The sequence below is a fragment of the Gasterosteus aculeatus genome, chromosome 4 (assembly GCF_964276395.1).
Source record: "Gasterosteus aculeatus chromosome 4, fGasAcu3.hap1.1, whole genome shotgun sequence".
NCBI lineage: Eukaryota > Metazoa > Chordata > Actinopteri > Perciformes > Gasterosteidae > Gasterosteus > Gasterosteus aculeatus.
Genome location: NC_135691.1, coordinates 28,659,385 through 28,666,814, shown reverse-complemented (window position 1 = coordinate 28,666,814; position 7,430 = coordinate 28,659,385).

Below are 7,430 nucleotides of genomic sequence, written 5' to 3'. Positions count from 1 at the left end.
CCTAACCTCTGCATTTAAAGAAAAAAATAGAATTATTACACCCCAAGTAGTCGGAGTCGGTCATGATCAACTGTGCGCCCTCGGGCACAGCCGTGCTAGTCAAGCAGAAGCAGCTTATAAAACACTTTTAACCAAACTTCAGGGCAAACCCGAGCACATAGAGGATAAGCACATTTCAGGCGAGGGCTATCTGCGTTTTTCTTTTTTTTTATATCTACTTGTGTGTGAATGTGTGACTCTCTGCCAAATGTGATGCACAACAACTTCATTCAGGAAGGCACAAAGTCCCTGAAAGTCATCCGAGCCGACGGGCGAACAACATCTTCCCAATGACCAACATGAATGCGGCATTCATAAAAAGAGACGGCCGATTTCGTCACGCTTTACAAAACCCGAGAGTACACAAAGAGTGGATACGGTAAGTGTGGAAATACACACAACGGAGCTATGAGGGGGAGACAAAGACGCAACATTTTTTGAGATTATGACTTCTCTTTTTGTTTGAATCTGCACCAAGTTGAATAACGCTATTTATAGAAGTGTCTATGGGAGCAGCTCGAGAGAATTATGTAAATTCAAATAACATATTCTTTATATCAGAGAAAATAATGAAGGCCTAATAATTTCTTCCCTGTAACAATGAACGGGTTTGAGGAAATTTTCCTCCGACCCTGATCTTGCAGAACAATGCCTTGTTCATGGACAATTAAAACAAAGAGCAAGGGGGTTCTGCTGGGACGCCGCAATGAGCAGAATTCTCCTTTGTGGCCGATGGAAATTTAAGAAAGGAAAAATAACACAAGCTCCCCTCTTCCTCGCTCTTATTTCCTAGTTTTTGGTGTACAGCGTCTGTCTCTCTTCTGACTCGTTCTTTCTTATCCTCCAACTTTTGACTCGTGCATTTTCAAATCTTACCGTTTTTCAACTGGACACGATAACTGATGAGAAAAAACACCATCTCAGGCTTTCATCTCACTCGGCACTTCCCTCTCAGTCTTTAGTAGCGTGTAACGAGCCATGATTCAGAGCACACTTATTTTAGATGCTATGAGGTGAATCCACTGTAAAATCTTTAACGTCTGTGAAATCCTAGTTGCTTTTTCAGAATTTGTAAAGGGAACAGACAGAAGTCCCTCAGAACTGTGAATACAATGATGCCATGGCTTTGTTTCCAGCAACAGATGGAAAAAAATAATTTCAGTCAATTACATTTTACTGATATAACCCAAAACCACAGAGGGTTCTCAGAGGTTTGCAGAGGATTCTATACAAATTATATAGAATGTGAGAAAGAAAACAGAAGTAATAACACTCAACAGATAATAGATATTGGTAAACATATTTCTAAAGAGTTTCAGTTAAAATATAAAATGTTTGAAGTTAAGACAATCTCTGGTATGGTGCATTATAATTATAATACTGCATTGCACACTGTAAAACTGGAGGACCCATGATGGACAGCCCGACTGACATCCCTTGAGGACATCCCTTGTCTCCGGAGTTCCCTCTGGAGACACAAAAGGCCTTGAGGCAGAGGTCTCCTCCTCCCCAAAACCCAAGGACCTGCTGAATAAAACCACTGACAGCACTGAATAACAACCTTTTTAGCCGGTGTTCCTGTGATGATAATCAATGGACTCAGGACACCCTCGGCTTGCCTCTCTTAAGATTCTGACACCAGGTGATTAACATCCTTCCCACTATTATAAATATATAGTAAAAAAAGACCAACATCTAAAAAGAGCATAAAATATGGCTTAATACTTAAAAAATCTAATGTCAGGGACACTGACACAAATGCAACATGGATACTGACAAGCAGCCGGGTTCCAAAATGGTTTGAAACATTTGGGATAATCTAACAAGTCAAATCTATATAGAACAGGGGTCTTCAACGTTTTTCAGGCCAAGGACCCCCAAACTGATGGCGAGATGGAGCAGGGACCCCCTATTCTACAGAGGTTCGTCCGCCATCTTTTATTTTTGAGCTTTGCGCTTTTACGTGAGCATGAACGTGATCTGATTGGCTGGTGCCTCTGCTGTCCCATCAACATGAAAGGTGCTGTGAATGAACCGGTGCCCAGCTTGAGAGCTGCTGTGGGAAGCTGGATGTGTGTTTTGCGGACTGAAAGATAATGTCTTCTCCATTAATTTATCCGTTCGCTGCAATATGTTGGATTTATGTTAATGTGTAACAATAAAGAAGACAATAAATATAATTCTGATTCTGAAGACATTTCAATTTGTGGAAAAAAAATTGTCTTATCAACCAAAAATTTCGCGACCCCCCTGCAGTACCTCCGTGGACCCCCAGGGACCTCTGATAGAACACAAGTCAATTTGTTTTGAGACATAATATTAGAACTCGACGTAATGTAGTTGCGTGTGTCAGACTTAACTCAAGTATCCCAAGGTTTTGATGAATCACTCTCTCTTTGACTGGGCTACAGTGCATAAAGTCAAACTGCAAATTGTCTCGAAAGTCTCATAATTTCTGTGCCCACCTGATGGAAAATCGTGCGACATCCGAGGTCAAATTCGATAAACAAATTTAAAACCTGATTAGAAAAATAACATTTTAAAAAGGAATTGTTTTTCTTTATGCTCCCACAGACTTAATTTACAGGAAGTATCACAAACAACGGAGGCTAATTACAAATGCTCTAATGAGAACTTTGAAACGAAAGATAAGGCAAACAGCACAAAGGGAAGAAGTCTGCCCCCAAGTTCTCCTTTAATGAGTGTTTGCTCGGCTCTGTTTGTGCCTCTTTGCATGTATCTTTGTATTTAGAGAACAGATTAAAAGGTTAATACAGATGTGCCGGATGGGATGAGAACACCCGAGGCTTAGCGCATGCCTGAGTGGAGGGGGGGGAAAAAAAAACAGGGACCCCCAGACTCCTTTCTCACCTTATGTGGTATAGATATCCCCTGTGTGTGCCCCCCTCCTCCCCATTTTATACATCACATCCTTTTACCAAAAACTGGGGTGACCTCCGAAGGCCCCGCCTACCCGTCCGTCCCGCTCAAATGCTGCTTAATTAACGGCCACAAAGCTTCGGCAGACAAACTGACCAAGAGGCAAGGACCCAAAAAGCAAGGAGAGCCGGTGCCCTTTCCCTCCGACCCCCCCCCATCTCTAAATTGTTCCTATTGACAATCAACACCCTGAAAAGGTTATGAGAGGCCTTCACAATCCATCTTGAGCTTCAAAGCGCAACACGTCTCCTTTTCTTTCTTTTTCACCCTACTTTTACATCACTCACCAGGAAGAATGAAAAAGGAATAGGAGTGGCGAAAAAATATAATATGGCAATTTGGCTTAAGTAATTACAGCATTTTACTCTCAACCACCGACCATCTACCCGCGGCTCTGTTGGCTGAGAAAGCTAATAATTCAATTTCTCGGTGACAGTAATTGTCAGTCGGTGTACCTAAAGGTCATATCAGTCACCCACGAGAAAGGGAAAGGGAGAGCCCGATGACACAATCACACAAGAGCAATTTAACATTGGAGCTAATGGGAGGAGTACGGCGGTGATAGACAGAGAGAATAGTGGAGAGGTGGAGAGCACAGGAGTTTGATCTAATGACGGAGCACTCTCGTCGTGTTTAGATGGTCAGAAGACCAGAGGGGGAGGGAAACCTTAAAGGGTCCAAGTAGAACTTTGCTCCTCGGTGAAAAGTGTCTTTAATCTGCACGTTTAATCTCTTTGGAGAGAAACAATGCGCTGTGGTTCACAATTTGCCCGGTCTAAAGAAGCAATAAGTTGCAGAGTTTTGAGAACCGTGTCACATGTGAGTATCTAGGTAAAGAAATCAAAATAAAATGTTTATATATAAATCAAGCAAGATTTTCCCAATGAATTTCTACAAAGATAGCATGACTTGCCGATCAGATAAAATCCTTTATTGTTAAACAAGTGACCCAGTGATAAAGCATCTTACTGGTCGCAATGGAAATAGAGCACTACGTTAAATTTAGTCCTGGAAAACACATTTACATCCTTGTTTCTTCTCTTTTAGAGACACGTTGTTTATAAATAAAGACAAATCAATAACATACCAAATACCAAAAAAAAGACAACGCTTCAGAAAGCATGAAGTCCGGGCCGTGGGAGAGGTAACGGGAGGGCAGCCTGGCCTCCGAAGTAATTGACTAATACAGTAGCGGGTATTAAAAGTCATTGAGTGTCAAAAGGGAGCAGGCAGCCGCTTGACCCTGAGCCACTTTGGACTAATCTAGCATTCAATCCAGCGTGTAATGACTGCGAGAGCTGTCAATCCTCTGGGTTCTCTTTCTGCCTCAAACACTCGCATGAGCACTCCCCTCTCCTAAACGCAGCCGCACATCAAAGTGCACACACCCTCACATGCATATATATATATATATATATATATATATATATATATATATATATATATATATATAGTTATAAAAGCCAAACCCCTCATTCGCTCTTTTCTTTGAACAATTCAGGATGGGCCTGCTGGACAGCTTGGTTTCAGCGGATAAAGCCAGGGATCAGAAGCTATACAGGCCATCTAGAGATGTCATACCATTGGGAAATAGAATGATTTTTAGAAGTCCGAGAGAGGCTCTTTTTCTCCCCATCTGTTTAATACGAATGTCTGCAGGAAGCAGCAGACTTGGGAGGGAAGTTTCTTTAAAAGGAAAACGAGTTTGTGGCACGGGATATTTGCTCTGCCCGGCTACGTGAAGGTGATCAAAAGGTTTAATCAAAGCTGTGAAATTTTCACAAGAAGCAGTCATGGTGGGAGAAATTAAGGATAGGAGAGGACTTTTAAAATTAAAGTAATTAATTACTTCTCACCTTTTGTTTTGCTTATTGTGTTATAATGATTGCTGTATGTCTTATTGGTATTTTTTCATTTTGTCCAATGAAGGCAGTTAATGTTGCAATTTCTTTTTGCTCGACATTAGAGCTGAACACTTTTGTCTACTTCCACCGTTTGGGTCATTGAATGCACCGTATAACACCAAGTAAAGCCATTGTACTAATTGTCAGTCACTTTAAGCCACATCAGACACTTTAGACAGAATGGATGAACACACAATACCAACAAATCATCCAGCAAGTGGTCCGGTGCACATCAGTGAAGGAGCACGCGATAAGACATTTAATGACAACTGCTGCTGTACACTATGGGCGCCTATAAGGGGTCCGTCATCCATCCACTGACTCTCTGCAAGCGTCTGCTGCCCTATCGGCACACAAAACGACATGTCACGCTGCCAGAAGCAGCCTAAAAAATAAATAAAATACAGCGAGAGAACCGGAGCCACTTCACAACACTGTCATTGCCATTCATAATATGCATTGGCGTATAAAGAGGGCCATTAGGGCCCCGAACCTGGGAGACATTAAATCATTTTAAATGGTTGTAACATCCCATTAGTGTCAGTGGTGGGACCACATAATAGTCTGTATTAGAGGGATAACCACAAGACGCTCCATTTGGACTGAGTCACACGGGTAATCTGCTCTCCTGTCCTCGTCCCCCGATTCTCACCTCCAACCCCGAGGAAGTGGAGGGTCACTAGTGGCTGGAAGCCCAGACAGCCGGGGGACCTCAGCGCGGGCCCCCCCCCCCCCCTGCCGGCTGCTGCTGCTTCTTTGAATCGCTCGGATGAGGCGGCTTCTGAATAAGGAACCCTTGCGAAACCCACCCCGATGAATTAGGCATGATGCAGGTAGCCTTTAATAGGCCCATTATGGTACCTTTAGCTGTGTCAATAGGAAACAGGGGAATTCAAGTTTGGGTGGGGGGGGTTTCAGGAGGGAAGGAAGTCTGTGCCTGTTTGTCTCTATGTGTACTATTGCATATTTTATAAATGTCAATCAAAGAAAAACTATCGGGACAAAAAACGATAACCTTTCTTTCGAAAGTAGTTTCCTGTTTCAGAAAATAGGAGAGTTATATGAAAAGATTGATACCACACTCATGTCTGGATGCTAATTATGTAACGAGAGCCAGCTGAGGTTTCCATTCAAAATTGTCTAGAAAATATCCTCTTCATCAAACCACAACTTGTCGCTTCAAGCTTTAGGAGGTGCTGGTGGGCAGATTTAGTTATTTGTTGGCGGTCAGGCTAGCTTTTTCCACCTATACAGTTGTTACGCTAAGCTAAGCTAATTCGTAGCAGAGCAAATTCAACAAGCCAATATCATGATGATTTGGACCTAACACAGCGGCCCCTCTCGTCTCGTATCAGTACACAAACCTACAAACCATGTGTTCCGGATATCGTCATGAGGACGTACATTAATTACAATCAACGGGCAAAGTCGTACTGCAGTTCGACATAATTGCCGTCCATATAAATCACACCGGTGACAGGTGCCCCGGTAACAATAAAACCTGAAACCTGAAAACGTGTCAGGCCATTGTAAGTTTAGAGAAAAGCTGTGTAAAATATGCATCTGTTCACTTCTTACTCTATTTTTCTCAGCCGGATGATAAATAGCCCGTTCGGCGGACCCTTGGTGTGCCCTCAGAGTTCTTAAAGGAACAAAGCCATGATGAATGGATCAATGCCACCGGTCCAGGAAAACAGCTCTTCCGGCCGATAAAAAAGATTTGCCAATGACAATTGGGGGACAGCGGTGACCCGGAGAGTGAGTCTTTGGGGTACGGCCCCCCCAGAGGGGCCCCAGTGATGGAGCTAGGATCACCATTAGGGGGAAGATTAAGTGGCCCCGGCTTCCTCTCTCACTTAATTATACATGCAAGCCCCCTCTGTACCGCCCGCTGCAGCCCCTCAGCAAGAGGCAGAGTGCTCCTTTGTCTCAGCCACTGGCCGCCACTTTGATTGCTTATTGGCTGTCTCTCCTGACAACCGCCGGGAACAGGAACAAACTCCCATTGGCCGAGGTGTCAAGAAAGCAGAGAGGGAAGGATGAAGAAAAAAATGAAAGAGAGAGACAGAGGGAGTAAACAGAGAAAGAGAAAGAGAGAGTTGAATATGAGACAGACAGCAGGGGAAGATGTGCGTATTTAGTTTTCATTACACTGTGAGCTTGCAGAGGATGGGGGAGGAAAGAAATGTCCTTGTCAGAGTGGGAGTCTCTGGAGGTGCTTGGGAGGCGTGCTGGTGCCATCCACTGACACTCAGCTGACAAATATGGAACCCTTCAAAATAGAGCACTTCGTGCTTGAAAACAATGGCTTATGAATAAACAAAAGGCCGAGAGGATCCTGCTAATAAACAAAATGATACCACTGGGGGCTGAGAGGGACAGGAGGGAAGGAGACAAGCTGAGGAAAGCCTGCTTCATGCTATCGGGCAGAGGTAGATGACAACCGTTGCCACAATGGACCAGCTGGACTGGACGCAAGTCTTTTCTCAATTTGGCAAACTGGGGCCTAATGTCTTTGGCAGATTTATGCACACACGTAAAGGAAGC